The sequence below is a fragment of the Triticum aestivum genome, chromosome 3B (assembly GCF_018294505.1).
Source record: "Triticum aestivum cultivar Chinese Spring chromosome 3B, IWGSC CS RefSeq v2.1, whole genome shotgun sequence".
Taxonomy (NCBI): Eukaryota; Viridiplantae; Streptophyta; class Magnoliopsida; order Poales; family Poaceae; genus Triticum; species Triticum aestivum.
In genome coordinates, this window is record NC_057801.1 from 798,903,499 (window position 1) to 798,925,522 (window position 22,024).

A 22,024-nucleotide genomic window follows, 5' to 3' on the forward strand; every position below is an offset into this window, starting at 1 on the left:
TTGATACAGAAGACGGTGGTGGAATCGGCGACGACGACGTAGGAGCGTGATGCTGATGGTGACCGACTTCTGGGGCGTGGAAACACACGTGGCGCAGGCCCCGAGGGCTTGTGTGGCTTCGACAAGACTATGGCGCGGGGTTGATTTAAGACGGTGCACATGAGAGCTTGAAGTCGACGGGGCGCGAGGGTGGACTGATCATCTATCATGGAGTCATGTTGAAGGTGGAGCTAGATTGAGGGGCTACGGTGTAAGGATCCAGAGAATCGAAGCCTATTCAGCGGGGAAAAGCGAGTGACACGTAGTTCGGACTGGAGCCCAGTGGTCTGATGGAAGCGTCAAACTCGTCATCGGTCGGTGATGACCGGTGGTACTCTGCAGTGGGGGTTGAGTGGTGTGGTCTCGCGACCCTTGTGACTCGACCGGGACAGCAGAGGCTCGACGCAGTAATAGCGGCGAGGCGTGCGGTGCGCACGGGGCATGGAGACGGGCCAGGGCTCTGGTGGTCATACATGTGGTGAGACAACTGCGAATTTGACTCGGGATGACTACAAACAATGGTGAAATTCCTTCAAGTTTCAGACAGGCGGTCAAGAAAGGAGCGGTGATGTTGAGTTCAGGTAACTCTTATGTGTGACACCCAATATTTGAGTTGTTCATTTTCACGCAGGTCAGTGATCAGTGTGTGATGGCATTGGACGGATACTCTGGAAGTTGGGAGCACAAGCTAGAGTAACAAAGAACTTAATTTTGCTCGAGTGTTGACTATGGTCAAGAAAAGAAGGGACTACAAGTTGCAGGTGGAGTCATATGGAGTCTTTGGAGTAGCAGCGGTACTCATGGGATATACTCAAGTCCAATGTACATGGAAGTTTGATGCATTGACGAATTCAAGGTGGTGGACAATATTCGCCAAGGTGGAGTTTGTTGGAGTTGTGTCGAATATTGTGTACAAGGTAGGTTACAGTTGGACTTGTAGTTGTATCGTGTTTACATAGGATGTGGAGTCGTGTCCTAGTAGGACACTTGTATCCTAGGCCTCTCTTATATAGCGGGGGTAGACACGCGATGTAACCTAAGCCAACATAACAGTGACCATGAAGGAAGGCGTTGGAGACGTCCATCTGGTGCACCGGCCAAGCACGGGAGACCGCAAGGTGGAGAACCGTGCGTATCGTGCCGGGCTTGACGACCGGAGCGAAGGCGTCGGTGAAGTCGATGCCAGCATGCTGTCGGAATCCATGAACGACCCTGCGTGCTTTATAGCGATCAAGGGTACCATCGGGACGGAGCTTGTGTTTGAAGACCCACTTCCCGGTAATCACGTTGGCGTGTCGGGGACGGGGAACAAGCTGCCACGTCTGGTTGTGCAACAGGGCGTCAAACTCCTCTTGCATCGCAGCCATCCAGAGCGGGTCACGAAGAGCGGCTCGCACGGAGGATGGCAATGGCGACGGCTCAGAGGTGGACACCGCATGGACGTAGTCATCCGCGGTGTAGCGCGAGCTCGGGCGAAAAACGCCCGTACGAGCACGGGTGACCGGACTGGCCACAGGTGCCGGGGGCGCTGAGGAGGCCGGGGGCGCCGAGGGGGGTACCGGGGCCGAGGGCGCCGGGAGCGCCGAGGGGGGCGCCGGGGCCGGGGGTGCCAGGGGCGTCAAGAGGGCCGCGAGGGCCGCAGGCGCCAAGGGGGCGCAGAGGCCGCGACTGTAGGAGGCGCCGCATACGGGGGGCGCGCCTCAAAGCCAGGGGCGGGCCAAGAGAGGCGCGCGAGCGCCTTGGGAGCGGCGTCGAGGGGCCCGCGTCACCGGTGACGGGAGGAACAGCCGGAGGTACCTGCTGAAACGGAAACATATGCTCATCAAAGTAAACGTGCCGTGAAGTGAACACACGGTGGGAGACGGGATCGTAGCACCGATATCCCTTGGAGTTGGAAGGGTAGCCGATGAAGATGCAAGCGACAGAACGAGGTGCGAGTTTGTGAGGAGCGGAGTCCGCACTGCTAGGATAGCAAAGGCACCCGAAAATATGCAAGTCATCATAAGATGGGGGCGTACCGAAGAGAAGATGGTGAGGTGCATAGTTCCACCGTGGGCGGCAAGGGCGAAGGTTAAGGAGAAGGGAAGCAGTAGCGAGTGCATCCCGCAAAAACGAGGCGGCACATTAGCGTGGAACAGGAGTGTCCGAATGCAGTCGTTCAGAGTGCGAAGGACGCGTTCGGCTCGACCATTCTGTTGTGAAGTATACGGGCATGTGAGACGAAAAACTGTGCCGTGGTGCGACAGAAAAGTGCGGAAAGCAAGATTGTCGAACTCTTTTCCATTGTCAGTCTGAAGAGCAAGGATGGGACGCCCAAACTGCGTGCTAACATAGGAGTAAAAGGCCGACAAAGTGGAGAGTGCATCCGACTTTCGTCGTAAAGGAAACGTCCACACATAGTGAGAATAATCATCAAGAATATCCAGATAATATAAATAGCCCGAATTACTAGGAACCGGAGAGGTCCACACATCGCTATGAATCAACTGAATAGGAAAGGAAGCTATGATGGTGGAGTTATTAAATGGAAGGCGAACATGTTTGCCGACACGACAGGCATGACATGTGTGATCCTCTATCTTATTACAACTGAAACTGAAACTCCTAAGAATATGACGAAGTGTGACGGGGTTGGGATGACCCAAACGAGCGTGCCAGAGATCGACGCTGGTGGAGAGAGCAACCGGTGCGGTGGTGGAGGTGGACGGCGGATGCACCGGATAGAGCTCGTCGAGGCTGTCACATCGGTGAAGTACCATCCTGGTTCGAGCGTCCTTGACACAAAAACCAAGCTCGTCAAATTCAACAGTAACAGGATTTTCACGAGTTAAACAACGAATGGAAACAAGGTTCTTAATAAGATGAGGTGACACAAGAATGTTAGACAAAGTAATAGGCATAGAAGTAGAAGGAAAAGAAGTGTGCCCGACATGTGTGATAGGTAGTGTGGAACCTCGCCGACAATGATGCGGCGGTCGGTGGTGACTGGAGTGAAGGAGGCAAGATTACCAGGATGAGCAAACATGTGAGCCGTAGCGCCATTGTCCATGTACCAATCACCACCTCCAGTGTAGTTGGTCGGCGTGGGTGCATCATGCAGCGCGGCGAGAAGCGCCGGATCCCAAGGTGCCGGCGGCAGGGCCGGCGAGGGCGGCGGCAGGGCCGCAGGGAGACCGTAGGCGCCGCTCAGCTGCGGCGGTGGGTATCCTCCGTACGGCTGCGGAGCCGCGCAGTACGCCTGGTGCATCGATGGGCGCGGCACGGGAAGCGTCGGTGCAGGAGCCCGTGGAACCGGCATGGTGTATGCATGGACGACACCGGTCCAGGGGTTTTAGTCGGAGGCTGATGGGGGCGGCACCTAGAGCTGCGGCGGCGCCTGAAACTGCTGATGCTACTGCTGACCGCCGCGGCAGCCACCACACCGCCCCCTCCCCCCCCCCCCCGGTGCTTTTCAGCGGGAGGGGCGGGTGGTGCGGGCGGGCCGTACGGCAGGGGCAGTAGCCCCGGCTACCGGGGTGCCAGGTGAAGGAAATATGCCCTAGAGGCAATAATAAAGTTATTATTTATTTCCTCATATCATGATAAATGTTTATTATTCATGCTAGAACTGTATTAACCGGAAACATGATACATGTGTGAATACATAGACAAACTTAATGTCACTAGTATGCCTCTACTTGACTAGCTCATTAATCAAAGATGGTTATGTTTCCTAACCATAGACATGTGTTGTCATTTGATTAACGGGATCACATCATTAGGAGAATGATGTGATTGACTTGACCCATTCCGTTAGCCTAGCACTTGATCATTTAGTATGTTGCTATTGCTTTCTTCATGACTTATACAAAGTTCCTACAACTATGAGATTATGCAACTCCCGTTTACCGGAAGAACACTTTGTGTGCTACCAAACGTCACAACATAACTGGGTGATTATAAAGGAGCTCTACAGGTGTCTCCGAAGGTACATGTTGAGTTGGCGTATTTCGAGATTAGGATTTGTCACTCTGATTGTCGGAGAGGTATCTCTGGGGCCTCTCGGTAATGCACATCACTACAAGCCTTGCATGCAATGTAGCTAATGAGTTAGTTACGGAATGATGCATTACGTAATAAGTAAAGATACTTGCCGGTAACGAGATTGAACTAGGTATTGGATACCGACGATCGAATCTCGGGCAAGTAACATACCAATGACAAAGGGGACAACGTATGTTGTTATGCGGTTTGACCGATAAAGATCTTCATAGAATATGTAGGAGACAATATGAACATCCAGGTTCCACTATTGGTTATTGACCGAAAACAGTTCTAGGTCATGTCTACATAGTTCTCGAACCCGTAGGGTCCGCATGCTTAACGTTACGATGATAGTTTTATTATTTGTTTATAAGTTTTGATGTACCGAGGGTTGTTCGGAGTCCCGGATGTGATCACGGACATCACGCGAAGTCTCTAAATGCTCGAGACATAAAGATTGATATATTGGACGACTATGTTCGGACACCAGAAGTGTTCCGGGTGATTTCGGAGAAAACCGGAGTGCAGGAGGGGTTACCGGAACCCCCCGGGGAAGTATTGGGCCTTAGTGGGCCTGAGGGGAGAGAGAGGGCAGCAGCCGAGGAGGTGGCGCCCCCCTCCCATGAGGGGTCCGAATTGGACTAGGGGAGGGGGGCGCAGCCCCTCTTTCCCTCTCCCTCTCCCTCTCTTTCCTTCCCCCTTCTCTCTTCCTAGTTGGACTAGGAAAGGGGAGTCCTACTCCCACTAGGAAGAGGACTCCCCCCTCCTTGGCGCGCCCCTAGGGCTGGCCAGCCTCCCCCCTTGCTCCTTTATATACGGGGGCAGGGGGGCACCTCTAGACACACAAGTTGATCTTCATGATCGTTCCTTAGCCGTGTGCGGTGCCCCCCTCCACCATATGCCACCTTGGTCATATCGTTGCGGTGCTTAGGCGAAGCCCTGCGTCGGTAGAACATCATCATCGTCACCACGCCGACGTGCTGATGGAACTCATCCCCGACACCCTGCTGGATCGGAGTCCGGGGATCGGTCAGACGTGCCGTACGTTTGGTACTTGGATCGGTCGGATCGTGAAGACGTACGACTACATCAACCGCGTTGTCATAACGCTTCCGCTTTCGGTCTACGAGGGTACGTGGACAATACTCTCCCCTCTTGTTGCTATGCATCACCATGATCTTGCGTGTGCGTAGGAATTTTTTTGAAATTACTACGTTTCCCAACAGTGGCATCCGAGCCAGGTTTTATGCGTAGATGTCATATGCACGAGTAGAACACAAGTGAGTTGTGGGCGATACAAGTCATATTGCTTACCAGCATGTCATACTTTGGTTCAGCGGTATTGTGAGATGAAGCGGCCCGGACCGACATTACGCGTACGCTTAGGCGAGACTGGTTTCACCGTTACGAGCACTCGTGCTTAAAGGTGACTGGCGGGTGTCTGTCTCTCTCACTTTAGTTGAACCGAGTGTGGCTACGCCCGGTCCTTGCGAAGGTTAAAACAACACTAACTTTACGAACTATCGTTGTGGTTTTGATGCGAGGTAAGAACGGTTCTTGCTCAGCCCGTAGCAGCCACGTAAAATTTGCAACAACAAAGTAGAGGACGTCTAACTTGTTTTTGCAGGGCATGTTGTGATGTGATATGGTCAAGACGTGATGCTATATTTTATTGTATGAGATGATCATGTTTTGTAACCGAAGTTATCGGCAACTAGCAGGAGCCATATGGTTGTCGCTTTATTGTATGAAATGCAAACGCCCTGTAATTGCTTTACTTTATCACTAAGCGGTAGTGATAGTCGTAGAAGCAATAGATGGCGTAACGACAACGATGCTACGATGGAGATCAAGGTGTTGCGCGGTGACGATGGTGATCATGACGATGCTTCGGAGATGGAGATCACAAGCACAAGATGATGATGGCCTGATCATATCACTTATATTGATTGCATGTGATGTTTATCCTTTATGCATCTTATCTTGCTTTGATTGACAGTAGCATTTTAAGATGATCTCTCACTAAATTATCAAGAAGTGTTCTCCCTGAGTATGCACCGTTGCGAAAGTTCTTCGTGCTGAGACACCACGTGATGATCAGGTGTGATAGGCTCTATGTTCAAATACAACGGGTGCAAAACAGTTGCACACACGGAATACTCAGGTTAAACTTGAAGAGCCTAGCATATACAGATATGGCCTCGGAACACGGAGACCGAAATGTCGAATGTGAATCATATAGTAGATATGATCAACATAGTGATGTTCACCATTGAAACTACTCCATCTCACGTGATGATCGGACATGGTTTAGTTGATTTGGATCACGTGATCACTTAGATGACTAGAGAGATGTCTGTCTAAGTGGGAGTTCTTAAGTAATATGATTAATTGAACTTAAATTTATCATGAACTTAGTACCTGATACTATTTTGCTTGTCTATGTTTGTTGTAGATAGATGGCTCGTGTTGTTGTTCCGTTGAATTTTAATGTGTTCCTTGATAAAGCTAAGTTGAAAGATGATGGTAGCAATTACATGGACTGGGTCCGTAACCTGAGGTTTATCCTCATTGCTGCACAGAAGAATTACGTCCTGGAAGCACCCCTGGGTGCCAGGCCTGCTGCTGATGCAACTGACGACGTTAAGAACTTCTGGTAGAGCAAAGCTGATGACTACTCGATAGTTCAGTGTGCCATGCTTTACGGCTTGGAACCGGGTCTTCAACGATGTTTTTAACGTCATGGAGCATATGAGATGTTCCAGGAGTTGAAGTTAATATTTCAAGCAAATGCCCAGATTGAGAGATATGAAGTCTCCAATAAGTTCTATAGCTGTAAGATGGAGGAGAATACTTCTGTCAGTGAACACATACTCAAAATGTCTGGGTATAATAATCACTTGATTCAACTGGGAGTTAATCTTCCTGATGATAGTGTCATTGACAGAATTCTTCAATCACTGCCACCAAGCTACAAGAGCTTCGTGATGAACTATAATATGCAAGGGATGGACAAAACTATTCCCGAGCTCTTCGCAATGCTAAAAGCTACGGAGGTAGAAATAAAGAAGGAGCATCAAGTGTTGATGGTTAACAAGACCACCAGTTTCAAGAAAAAGGGCAAAAGAAAGAAGAAGGGGAACTTCAAGAAGAACAGCAAACGAGTTGCTGCTCAAGAGAAGAAACCCAAGTCTGGACCTAAGCCTGAGACTGAGTGCTTCTACTGCAAGCAGACTGGACACTGGAAGCGGAACTGCCCCAAGTATTTGGCGGATAAGAAGGATGGCAAAGTGAACAAATGTATATGTGATATACATGTTATTGATGTGTACCTTACTAATGCTCGTAGTAGTACCTGGGTATTTGATACTGGTTCTGTTGCTAATATTTGCAACTCGAAACAGGGACTACGGATTAAGCGAAGATTGGCTAAGGACGAGGTGACGATGCGCGCGGGAAATGGTTCCAAAGTCGATGTGATCGCGGTCGGCACGCTACCTCTACATCTACCATCGAGATTAGTTTTAGACCTAAATAATTGTTATTTGGTGCCAGCGTTGAGCATGAATATTATATCTGGATCTTGTTTGATGCGAGACGGTTATTCATTTAAATCAGAGAATAATGGTTGTTCTATTTATATGAGTAATATCTTTTATGGTCATGCACCCTTGAAGAGTGGTCTATTTTTATTGAATCTCGATAGTAGTGATACACATATTCATAATGTTGAAACCAAAAGATGCAGAGTTGATAATGATAGTGCAACTTATTTGTGGCACTGCCGTTTAGGTCATATCGGTGTAAAGCGCATGAAGAAACTCTATACTGATGGACTTTTGGAATCACTTGATTATGAATCACTTGGTAGTTGCGAACCGTGCCTCATGGGCAAGATGACTAAAACGCCGTTCTCCGGAACTATGGAGCAAGCAAGTGATTTATTGGAAATAATACATACCGATGTATGCGGTCCGATGAGTGTTGAGGCTCGTGCCGGGTATCGTTATTTTCTGACCTTCATAGAAAATTTGAGCAGATATGGGCATATTTACTTAATGAAACACAAGTCTGAAACATTTGAAAAAGTTCAAAGAATTTCAGAGTGAAGTGGAGAATCATCATAACAAGAAAATAAAAGTTTCTATACTCTGATCACAGAGGTGAATTTTTGAGTTACAAGTTTGGCCTTCATTTAAAACAATGTGGAATAGTTTCACAGCTCATGCCACCAGGAACACCACAGTGTAATGGTGTGTCCGAATGTCGTAACCGCACTTTATTGGATATGGTGCGATCTATGATGTCTATTACCGATTTACCACTATTGTTTTGGGGTAATGCATTAGAGACAACTGCATTCACGTTAAACAAGGCACCATCAAAATCCATTGAGACGACACCTATGAACCGTTGTTTGGCAACAAACCTAAGTTGTTGTTTCTTAAAGTTTGGGGATGCGATGCTTATGTCAAAAGGCTTAAGTCTGATAAGCTAGAACACAAATAGAAGTGTGTCTTCATAGGATACCCTAAGGAAACAATTGGGTGCACCTTCTACCACAAGTCTGAAGACAAGATTTTTGTTGCTAAGAACAAATCCTTTCCAGAGAAGGAGTTTCTCTCGAAAGAAGTGAGTGGGAGGAAAGTAGAACTTGATGAGGTAATTGTACCTTCTCTCAATTTCGAAAGTAGATCATCCGAGAAATCCGTTCCCGTGATGTCTACACCAACTGGAGAGGAAGCTAATGTTAATGATCATGAAACTTCAGATCAAGTTGCTACAAAACCTCGCAGGACAAACAGAGCAAGATTCGCACCAGAGTGGTACCATAATCCTATTCTGGAGGTCATGTTACTTGACCATGACGAACCAACGAACTATGAAGAAGCTATGATGAGCCCAGATTCCGATAAATGGATTGAGGCCATGAAATCTGAGATAGGATCCATGTATGAGAACAAAGTGTGGACTTTGGTTGACTTGCTCGATGATCAGCAAGCCATAGAAAATCAATGGATCTTCAAGAGGAAGATGGATGATGATGGTAGTAGTACTATCTACAAAGCTCGAGTATCAAAAAGGTTTTCGACAAGTTCAAGGAGTTGACTATGTTGAGACTTTCTCACCCGTAGCGATGCTTAAGTCTGTCCGAATCATGTTAGCAATTGCAGCATTTTATGATTATGAAATCTGGCAAATGGATGTGAAAACTGCATTCGTTAATGTATTTCTTAAAGAAGTGTATATGATACAACCAGGAGGTTTTGTCGATCCTAAAGGTGCTAACAAAGTGTGCGAGCTCCAGCGATCCATCTATGGACTGGTGCAAGCATCTCGGAGTTGGAATATACGCTTTGATGAGTTGATCAAAGCATATAGTTTTATACAGAATTGTAGTGAAGCATGTATTTACAAGAAAGTGAGTGGGATCACTACAACCTTTCTGATAAGTACTCCCCCCATTCGGAATTACTCGTCCAAGAAATGAATGTATCTGGATGTATTTTAGTTGCAGATACATCTGTTTTTATCCATTTTAGTGACAAGTAATTCCGAACGGAGGGAGTATATGTGAATGACATATTGTTGATCGGAAATGAGGTAGAATTTTCTGGAAAGCATAAAGAGAAGTTCGAAAGGAGTTTTTCAAAGAAAGACTTTGGTAAAGCTGCTTCCATATTGGGCATCAAGATCTATAGAGATAGATCAAGACGCTTGATAAGATTTTTCAATGAGTACATACCTTGACAAGATTTTGAAATAGTTCAAAATGGATCAGTCAAAGAAGGAGTTCTTGCCTATATTACAAGGTGTAAAATTGAGTAAGACTCAGAAACCGACCACAGCAGAAGATAGATAGAGAATGAAAGTCATTCTCTATGCCTTAGTCATAGGTTCTATAAAGTATGCCATGCTATGTACCAGACCAGTTGTGTGCCTTGCTATGAGTTTAGCAAGGAGGTACGATAGTGATCCAGGAGTGGATCACTGAATAGCGGTCAAAGTTATCCTTAGTTACCTAAGAGGACTAATGAAATATTTCTCGGTTATGGAGGTGATAAAGAGTTCGTCGTAAAGAGTTACGTCGATGCAAGATTTTACACTGATCCAGATGACTCTAAGTCTCAATCTGGATACATATTAAAAGATGGAGCAATTAGCTAGAGTAGCTCCATGCAGTGCATTGTAGACATAGAAAATTTACAGAATGCATATGGCTCTGAATGTATCACACTCATTGACTAAACTTCTCTCATGAGCAAAACATGATCACACCTTAGTACTCTTTGGCTGCTAATCACATAGCGATATGAACTAGATTATTGACTCTAGTAAACCCTTTGGGTGTTGGTCACATGGTGATGTAAACTATGGGTGTTAATCACATACAGATGTGAACTATTGGTGTTAAATCACATGGCAATGTGAAATAGATTATTGACTCTAGCGCAAGTGGGAGAATGAAGGAAATATGCCCTAGAATCAATAATAAAGTTGTTATTTATATTTCCTTATATCATGATAAATGTTTATTATTCATGCTAGAATTGTATTAACTGGAAACTTTGTACATGTGTCAATACATAGACTAAACAAAGTGTCCCTAGTATGCCCTGATGTCTGCTAGAACTACGTCGGTATTTCCCCAAAGAGGAAGGGATGATGCAGTATAGCGACGGTAGGTATTTCCCTCAGCGATGAGACCAAGGTTATCGAACCAGTAGGAGAACCTCCTCACACCACGTAAACACCACCTGCACACATATATAAAATACTCGCAAACTGACGTGTTAAAGGGTTGTCAATCCCTTTCTGGTACGGCGCCTCTAGTGGGCAAATAACGTGAGGTAAAAAATGGTAGATCAGATAAATAGATCGCGGAACAAATAAATTGCAGCAAGATATTTTTTTATTTTTGGTTTAATAGATCTGAAAATAAATGCAAGAGAAAATAGATCGCAAAGGCAAATATGATGAATAGAGAGACCCGGGGGCCGTAGGTTTCACTAGTGGCTTCTCCCGAGAGAAAATAGCAAACGGTGGGAAAAGAATTACTGTTGAGCAATTGATAGAACTTCAAATAATCATGACAATATCCAGGCAATGATCATTATATAGGCATCACGTCCAAGATTAGTAGACCGACTCCTGCCTGCATCTACTACTATTACTTCACACATCGACCGCTATCCAGCATGCATCTAGTGTATTAAGTTCGTGAGCAAACGGAGTAAAGCAATAAGAACAATCACATGATGTAGACGAGATTCGTTTATCTATTGCAACAGATATAGATCTCATCTTGTTATCATTAGTAGCAACGATACATACGTGTCGGTTCCCTTTCTGTCACTGGGATCAAGCATTGTATGATTGAACCCACTACAAAGCACCTCTTCCCATTGCAAGATAAATAGATCAAGTTGGCCAAACAAAACCCAAATATCGGAGAAGAAATACGAGGCTATAAGCAATCATGCATACAAGAGATCCAAGAAAACTCAAATAACTTTCATGGATAAGAACATAGATCTGATCATAAAGTCAAAGTTCACCAGATCCCAACAAACACACCGCCAAAAGACTTACACCATATGGATCTCCAAGAGACCATTATATTAATAAACAAGAGAGGGAGAGAGGAAGCCATCTAGCTACTAACTACGGACCCATAGGTCTACAAAGAACTACTCACGCATCATAGGAGAGGCACCAATGGAAGTGGTGAACCTCTCCATGATGATGTCTAGATTGGATCTTGGTGGTTCTGGACTCTGCGGTGGCTGGATCAATATTTCGTCGAATCCCCTAGGGTTTCTGGAATATTTGGGTATTTATAGAGCAAAGAAGCGGTTCGGGCGGCACCCGAGGTGGGCATCACCCACCTGGGCGCGCCTGGGCCTCCTGGCGTGCCCTGGTGGGTGTTGCTCCCCTCGAGTAGCCCCCAGGTGCTTCCTTGGCCCACTGGCTTTCTTTTGGCCCAAGAAAATCCTCCAGGAGTTGCGTTGTGTTTGCACTCCGTTTGATATTGATTTCCTGTGATGTAAAAAATATGCAGAAAATAGCAACTGGCACTAGGCACTATGTCAAGAGGTTAGTACCAAAAAATGATATAAAATGACTATAAAATAATTGTAAAACATCCAAGAATAATAATAATATAACAGCATGGAACAATCAAAACTTATAGATACGTTGGATACGTATCACCATCCCCAAGCTTAATTCCTGCTCGTCCTCGAGTAGGTAAGTGACAAAAACAGAATTTTTGATGTGGAATGCTGCCTAACATGTTCATCACATTCTTTTCATTATAGCATGGACATATGGACTTTTATATGATCCAAAGCCATAGTCTAGTTTTGACATAAAGACATTAATACTCAAGCATACCAACAAGCAACCATGTCTTTCAAAATATCAACACTAAAGCAAGTTATCCCTAGCCCATCATGCTCAATCATTGATCCATTCATGAAACACACTCTAATATTAGCTACACCCAATGCTCAAATACGATCATAGTGACCCTTAATTTGTGCTTTATAAGAGAAGATGGAGACTCAATTCAAAATAAAAATTGCATAAGTAAAAGAAAGGCCCTTCGCGGAGGGAAGTAGGGATTTGTAGAGGTGCCAGAGCTCAAAGCTTAAATTGAGTTATAAAATTATTTTTGAGAGGCATACTTTTCCTACCAACGAAAATAACTTGGAGCATCCCAACACTTTCCATGCTAGATACATCATAGGCGGTTCCCAAACAGAAAATAAAGTTTATTCCTTTTTCCACCATAACTTTCACTTTCCATGGCTAGCCGTATCCTCTGGTGCCTTCCATACCATCACTTTCTAAGGAATTTATTATTTGACAACATAAAGTAAATTCATTTATTCATTTCGGGACTGGGCATCCCTAGTACGTTTGACGTACTCTCATGCAATGACAAGTGAATAAACACTCATCGTTAGAATAATACATCTAGCATGGAAAATATAGGCTACCCTTTACCGCCTCGCGAGTAGAAGAGCACACAAAAGAGAAATGTATTTTGAACATTAAGATGGCACATGCTAATTTTCTTAGAACGACATGGAAATATCACTTATAGGTAGGTATAGTGGACTCATAAGGCAAAACTGGTTTAAAGTGTTTTGGATGCACAAGTAGTGATCATACTTAGTGCAAAATGAAGGCTAGCAAAAAGATTGAGAAGCGACCTACCAAAAAGCGAAAAATATCGTACCCAAGCATTAAGCATAAGTAACACCGAATAATGCACCATAAGTAGGATATAAATTTCATTGCATAACTATTGACTTTAGTGCTTGCATAGGGAATCACAAACCTTAACATCAATATTCTTACTAAAGAACAATTACTCATCAACGTTACTCGCATATCATATCGTCATATCTCAAAACCATTACTAAGAATCAAGTTTATTTTGTCCGATAATCTTCATGAAAGATTTTATTATATCCCCCTTGGATATCTATCACTTTGGGACTATTTTCGTATGTTGCTTTTGATAGGCTCAAACAAATATAAGTGAAGATCACGAGCATATTTTTTCTTTCTCTCAAAATAATCTAAGTGAAGCAAGAGAGAATTTCTTAAAATTTTACTAACTCCCAAATGAGATAGACTAGGGATAGATGTTTAAGTAGTTTTCGGTGCTTATCTTCATATCCTTTGAACCAAACCTCTCTCTTATCCCTTGTTCTCCAAGCATGTAATCTCAACAACAATTGTATGCGCTGTTATCCAGGGAGGTGCACCCCTGCCATATAAACATGCAACGCGCCCCTCCAACGAGGCAAGACGCTTTCCGCCTATCGCACATGGTAATCAGAGCATCTCTCTTCCAATACATCCAGCTTTCCAATCTCCATTAGTGCCTAGCATGTCTTCCTCCGGCTCCGCCCAGTTCGGCCTCAACAACCAGGTCACGGAGAAGCTCACCCGTACGAACTACGTACTGTGGCGTGCCCAGATCACGCCGCAGCTAAGGGGAGCTGGCGTCTTCGGCTATGCCGACGGCAGCACACCGGAGCCAGCCCGCGTCCTTCCTGGCAAGGACAAGGACGGGAAGGACTCAACCGTGCCCAACCCTCTCCACCCCATCTGGGTCCGGGAGGATCAACAAGTGCTCGGGTACCTGCTCAACAATCTCTCCAAAGAGGTGTTGGTGCAGGTGACCGCGATCACCACGACGCACGCGCTCTGGACAACCTTGGCGGCCATGTTCTCCTTGCAGTCGCTTAGCCGCATCAACAACATCCGCACGGCTTTGCTTCATGCGCAGAAGGGAACCCAGCCGGTCGCCTCCTTCCTCGCCCACATGCGCGGCCTCGCTGATGAACTCGTCGCGGCCGGCAAGCCGCTGCAAAACGACGAGATCGTCTCCTACGTCATCCACGCGCTGGACATGGAGTACCAGCCTCTGGTGTCAGCCCTCGACGCTCGCACCTCCCCTGTCACCCTGGATGAGTTGTTTACCATGCTCAGCAACTTCGACCAATGCATGGCACTCTACCAGGGGGCGGGTGGCTTCAAGCCGTCCGTGAACGCCGCATCACGCGGCCGCGGCAGTCGCCGCGGCGGTCCTCCACGCGGCAAGGCATGCTCTGGTGGTGGCGGTAACAACTCCAACCCTCGCGCCGGACGTTCCCCCTCCACCAACCCCAAGGGACGCGGCGGTGGTGGTGGCCATGGCTCCAACAGAGCACGCCCCGATGCACCGCGCTGCCAGATCTGCGGCAAGCTCGGGCACAGTGCTCGGGACTGCTGGTACCGCTACGACGTGGACGACGACTCCTCCCAGGACGAGGACAAGGTGGCGGCTGCTGCAGACGGCTCCTACGGCGTCGACACAAACTGGTATGTCGACAGCGGGGCCACCGAACACATCACCAGCGAGCTTGAGAAGGTGACCACGTGGGAGAAATACCGCGGCAAGGACCAGATCCACACTGCCAGTGGTGCAGGTATGAGGATTCGTCACGTTGGTCACACAATTATTAAAACTCCCCATCGCAAACTTCATCTTAAGAAAATCTTGCATGTCCCTAGTGCTAGCATGAATCTTCTCTCCGTTCATAGAATTTCCATTGATAATCATGTCTTCTTAGAATTTCGTCCCTTTTTCTTTTTGATCAAGGATTAGGCAACGAAGAAAGTTCTTTATCGAGGTAGATGCATTCGAGGGCTCAACCCGTTGATTTCGGAGCATCGAAGATTCAATAAACGAGTCTATGGTGTTGCCAAACTTTCATCAACCCGATGGCACGATAGATTAGGCCATGCTTCTTTTTCTTTAGTTGAAAGGTTGCTTAGGAAAAATAAGCTCCCGTTTGTTGGTGAGCGCAATATCGAAACAGTTTGTGATTCATGTCAACGTGCTAAAAGTCATCAGTTACCCTATCCTATATCAACTAGTGTGTCTACAAAACCATTGCAATTAATCTTTTCCGATGTTTGGGGTCCTGCCCCTAGCTCCGTTGGTAGACACACTTATTACGTGAGTTTTATCGATGACTATAGCAAATATTCCTGGATCTATCTTCTTAAGAAAAGGTCCGATGTCTTTCAGGTTTTTCAAAACTTTCAAGCTCTTGTTGAGCACAAGTTTGACAGCAAGATTATTGTTGTTCAATCAGACTGGGGGGAGAGTACGGAAAGTTGAACTCTTTCTTCCAAAATCTTGGCATCTCTCACCATGTGCCATGCCCTCACGCTCACCAACAAAACGGCTCTGCAGAACGCAAACACAGACACATTGTCAAAGTAGGACTAGCCCTCTTAGCCGGCGCCTCCATGCCCCTCAAATTTTGGGATGAGGCTTTCCTCACGGCTGTCCACATCATCAACATGCTTCCTAGTCGCGTTATCAATAATGAGACTCCGGTAGAGAGGCTTCTTCACGTCAAACCTGACTACAAGTCACTTCATGTGTTTGGTTGTGCGTGTTAGCCTAATCTCCGTCCTTACAACAAACGCAAGCTCATGTTCCGTTCAAAGCAATGTGCTTTTCTTGGTTAAAGTGCCTTGACATCTCCACTGGCCGTGTTTATATTTCTCGTGATGTAATCTTTGATGAAACCAAGTTTCCTTTTGCTGATCTCCATCCTATTGCCGGCGCTCAGTTACGTCAAGAAATACTCCTTTTGCCACCTCATCTATCCGGCCTTGATCATGGGGGAGAAAATATTTGTGTTGATCCAGTGGTGACTAATCCTCTTAACCTTGCTCATGAGCTTTGTGATGTTGCAGGAGAAAACGGAAGTGAAAACAGAGAAGAAAATGATGCACAAATTCATCCCCAAGTGCCATATTTCATGTGTCACGATGTGGGGAGCAAATCTGCCTCGGAGTGCGCCGGATCCGCCTCGGGATCGCTGCAGGAGCAGCAGCGCAGGCAATCTGCACCGGGATCCGTGCAGGCTGACGCATCAGAGCCGACAGCGGGCCAACTCGTCCGTGCGACCGACAGCGCCTCCGCGCGCGCCACGCGCTCGCCCGCAGCTGGCGCCGACCCCGCATCTGCGCCGCTCCATTCAGCGGCTGACACCTGGCAGCACTCGGGTGGTTGAAGCGGCGTGCGTTTCCCGGATGAATCGCGCTGCTACAAGTGGCGCGTTGAGGCGCAGCTGACGGGCGCTGGATCCGGTGCTGATTCGCATGGGCCCATGCAATCATGCGCCCCTGATGAGCCGGTCGGGAGGCTGGGATCTTCTGTGGCTTCTCCAGCACCTGCGTCAAGGGCCGAAGCCACAGAGGATCCAGGGCGAACACGAGGTGAATCTGCCCGGGAATCCGCAGCGCCCACAACTCCTGTCCTGATGTAGGATCTTCTGTGGCCGCTCATCCTGCTGCACCGTCACAACGACAAACACGGTTGCGACAAGGTGTGATAAAACCCGTTGATTATAAGCATATAACAAAATATGGCCTAGTTTGTTCTACAGGTGAACCCGGTGAGCCAAGTACACTTGAGGAAGCACATGGTGATGAAAAGTGGAAAAGGGCAATGAAGGAAGAATACTTGGCACTTGAGAAAAATAACACATGGCATCTAGTCCCTCCACAACAAGGTAAAAACCTCATTGATTGCAAATGGGTTTTTAGAATAAAAAGGAAATCTGATGGTACTATTGACCCATACAAGGCAAGACTTGTTGCCAAAGGCTTTAAGCAACGATATGGGATTGACTATGAGGACACCTTTAGTCCTGTTGTTAAAGCTGCAACCATACGCCTTGTTTTGTCCATTGCTATTTCTAGGGGCTGGAGTCTCAGGCAACTGGATGTACAGAATGCGTTTTTACATGGCGTTCTGGAAGAGGAGATATACATGAGACAACCTCCTGGGTTTGAGAATAAAAAAAACACCCTCATTTGTATGCAAACTTGACAAAGCACTCTATGGGTTAAAGCAAGCACCAAGGGCATGGTACTCACGCCTTTGTCACAAGATGCAGACACTTGGTTTTGTTCCTTCCAAGTCTGACACTTCCATGTTCATTTACAATAAACTGAACACATCCATATTTGTTCTCATTTATGTTGATGACATTATTGTTACAAGTTCATCTGATGAAGCAATAACTGCATTGTTAAAGGATTTGAGTACATATTTTGCTCTTAAGGATCTTGGAAATCTTCATTATTTCCTAGGGATTGAAGTGAAGAAACATGATGATGGACTTCATCTCTCCCAAGAAAAATATGCCACTGACTTGGTAAAAAAGGCTGGCTTGCAAGGTTGTAAACCCTCACCCACTCCTTTGTCAAGTCCTGAAAAACTGTCTCTTACAGAAGGTACACCTCTAAGCAAAGAGGACAGCACTAAATACAGAAGCCTAGTTGGTGCACTACAGTACTTAACTTTAACAAGGCCTGATATCTCCTTTGCTGTGAACAAAGTATGTCAGTTTCTTCATGCACCCACCACCGTTCATTGGACTGCTGCCAAACGTATAGTTCGATATGTCAAAAATACTTTGAGCATTGGTCTTAATTTCAGCAAGTCACCATCCACCTTGGTCAGTGCCTTCTCTGATTCTGATTGGGCAGGTAGTCTAGATGACAGACGGTCCACTGGTGGGTTTGCAGTATTTTTTGGTCCTAATCTAATATCATGGAGTGCAAGGAAACATGCAACTGTGTCTAGATCCAGTACAGAGGCAGAATACAAAGCCTTGGCAAATGCAACAGCAGAAATCATATGGGTTCAGTCCATTCTTAGGGAACTTGGTGTGAAAAACACTAAAGCTCCATGTTTGTGGTGTGACAACCTTGGTGCTACTTATCTGTCTGCTAATCCTGTGTTTCATGCTAGAACAAAACACATAGAGATAGATTTTCACTTTGTCAGAGAAAGAGTTGCCAACAAGCAACTTGACATTCGATTTGTACACTCCAGAGATCAAGTTGCTGATGGGTTCACCAAGGCTTTGCCCACACGGAGTTTTGAAGACTTCAAGCATAATCTCAACTTGATGAAGTTATGATTAAGGGAGGGTGTTAAACGCAGCCTTGTAGAGATAGACTAGGGATAGATGTTTAAGTAGTTTTCGGTGCTTATCTTCATATCCTTTGAACCGAACCTCTCTCTTATCCCTTGTTCTCCAAGCATGTAATCTCAACAACAATTGTATGCGCTGTTATCCAGGGAGGTACGCCCCTGCCATATAAACATGCAACGCGCCCCTCCAACGAGGCAAGACGCTTTCCGCCTATCGCACAAAGCATTGCAGGTGGAGACTCCAAAACTTTGATAATGTTTCAAATTTGCCCAAACGAGAATGACCCTGGCGAAACTCTCTCGTCTCTGAACTTTGTGAGCAGAATGAGCAGTATAGAGCTTGGACAGGCAAGGAAACAAGTTGATGTTGGAGAACTGTCAAGATATATAAGCGGATGGTACTTGCTCTATTGCCCTCCCTGTTAGTTCATGCTTTAGTATGAGTTTAGCCTCCACCTCTGAAGATTTCATGGTAACTTGCATCAGAGCTTTGCATTCTATGTCTGAATACCTGACTGCAAATATGGTGTTGGAGATAAAGAAAATGCATTGCCGCATCGACATGAAATCAGAATATTCTTGCTCCTTTTTTATGCAGCAAATGCTACTGAACATGTTAAGAAGAGTCATGTACTGATTGAGATTCTTAGGGAAGGACAAGAATATGTTGAGGAGAGTGGAGTTTAAAGATGACTGCAACTAAAGCTGCTGGTTTTGTTTTGTTTTCATCGCCCTTGAACCGAACATTTCCTCCTTTGCACAAAATGTATTTTTAGATGCTACTCACCCAAAGTGTTAGAATATGAACATTTTTATATCAATTTCATTTTTTATATCCCAACTGGACATTTTTTTATCGATTTCTTTTTGTATGAATCATTTATTGTTTGTTACGGTTGGGCCAGTCCATTTTCAGAATTATCGTGCGCATCATGGTTGTCAACTTGTTTCACTGGAAGGATAACATGATATTAAAATATAGTTAACAATAGGTTATCAAGTATGGGAGGATGTATACAGATTTAACATGATTTCTTGTTTAATGAAGTCTTGATTTGTTAGCTTTATTTTGCCACTACAAAACTACTTTCCTTCCTACCAGGTATGCTACAGTGAGAAGGATCAACAAGGCTTCACTAAAATTTTGTGCTTGGGAAATGATTTCAAACTTCCAATTCCACGTAACAGTGAGAGGGGCAACAAGGTTGCACGTTATTCATATGCTGGAAACCAAACATATATAGAGGATGTGTGATATAGATTCAAGAGGCATGTTGGTTCATGAAGATTTGTAATTCCAATTATTTGTATGAGTAATTATTAGATGCTATCCATTTCATGTGGAATTTGAAACTTTAAACAAATTTATCATATATTTGGTTAGGATTTATGATGTTTGACATAATGTGTGTTACTGTAGACGTGCGTTGCACGTGCACACTTACTAGTATAAAAGAAACGAATCAACGCCCGGCAATCCAGTCAACATCCAACGCCCCCACCAAAATCGCTAGACGCACCGGAGTAGCTTATCCCTCCAAATCCCCCAATAATAAACGTGTCATGCCCCAATTGGTCAGTTTTTCACTGATAGGAAAAAATCAAAAAACCAGGTAAAAGAAACCTGGCTAGGTTTAGTATATTAATAATTTTAGGACAGTACAAAATCCACATCCAACTGATAGATATACTGGTGGTTCTTCGTATTGTTGCCTTGCCTTAATTTTTGTGAAGGAAAAGGGGAACTATACAGTTTGATACTGCTATTGCAAAGATCCTTGTACTATAGTAGCTTAAGTATGGCCGCCTCATTTTCTGCTACATATGTAAGTGCAGTTCGAGTTGAGAATACATGAAATGTATTTTGAGAAAGAAGTTCAAAGATCTTTGTTATTTGGGCTTCAAAATATTTGTGAAAAAAAGTACCTTAGTTTGAATATGTATAAACTTATACACGGTACTTACAGTAATCTTCTAATTCAAGGACAATTGCAGAAGTTTACTTGGTGAAGGTCTTGGATCACTCAGCATCACAGACTCAAAGAGCCCGAAGAGCTTTAAAAGCAACCTGATTCATCTGTAAGGGTAATTTCTTAGTTTTCATATGATCGCGATGCAGAGGCTAGGAGCGCTGTCTCTTTCATTATCTAGAAAAAGCTACATATTGTTACATATCCTTTTATGTCGTTGTGTAGCTTTGGGTGCTTCTGGTTGATTTCTACTTTGTTAGATGATCGTGGGTGATATTAAGCTACTAAATGTAGGGTTTGGTAGTGCCTTTTGGTCAGTATTGTAGGTAGATCAAAAGTATCTGTATTATTTCATTTAATTAAAATTAAGCAGGCCTCTGCCTGTTCAGATCAATGAGTTGCTTTGCACAATTTATTTTTTGAACTATATGAAGTTTGCAATTGTGGCTATTTGATTCCACATCATTGTTCTAGGAATTGAAAATGATAGATTAAGGCTTTTAGTTTCATAATGCAATACATCATATGTTGGAACACAAAAAAATGTGAATCAGTTTCGGTCGTGCAGACATAGCATATGCTTGATCAGCTCACTTTTCTCCAGAGATAGGTATGTCTTTAACAAAAATAATTTATTCTTAAATTGTATTAATAAAGTTTCTTACTGTTCTCGACAACACGGTGAATAACTTTGCAGGAAGATATGTTGTGTGAATCAAATAAGTTCCTTAGAAGAAAAGTAATATCTCTTGCAAAATAGTATGGACTGACTTCTTCCAACTCATAATTATGGTTTTGCGTAGTTAACTAACATAGTAATTTTCCTTGCTTTCTGCATATAGTTAACTAACAGCAGGGACACTGCCATCTAGGAATATATGACCAAAACAAATCGGTGGTTTCATCCCTGAGCTTGCTGTACTTCTCCCAGGGAAAGGCTTTCCTGTATGTCGAAGCATGTGTAGCTAGCATGATTGGTGTGATTTGAATCTTGATATCAGACCTGCAAATTGGCCATGTTATATCTTTCCAATTATTTATGTTTCGTTTGCAAGGTCAAACTTATACTATGCAAGTCTTGTTTGAAGAATGGTTCTGACATAGAACATGTAATATGCCTGCTTTTCAGAAACCAAATGTATGCTAACTTGAAGTTTACACTAGAGGGTACATACATAGCAGAGAAGATTCATGATACTAGTTCCAAGTATATTCTTGTTATCTGCGAGCGACTAAAAAATGATGATGTAGTTACACCGGCCAGTAGACGTGTCTCGCTATAATTGGGTATGCTAAGTAGGGAACACTATATAATTCTGTTAAGACATTGTTCTTTGAGTCTTCTATTTGTGTACAAAGTGATGACAAAGCTAAGGGCAAGCCAATGGAAGTAGACAACAATTTGTATTCTTGTGGGGGAGGGGAATGTCGCCATGGACTCGGTCATGCTTCATTAACACCG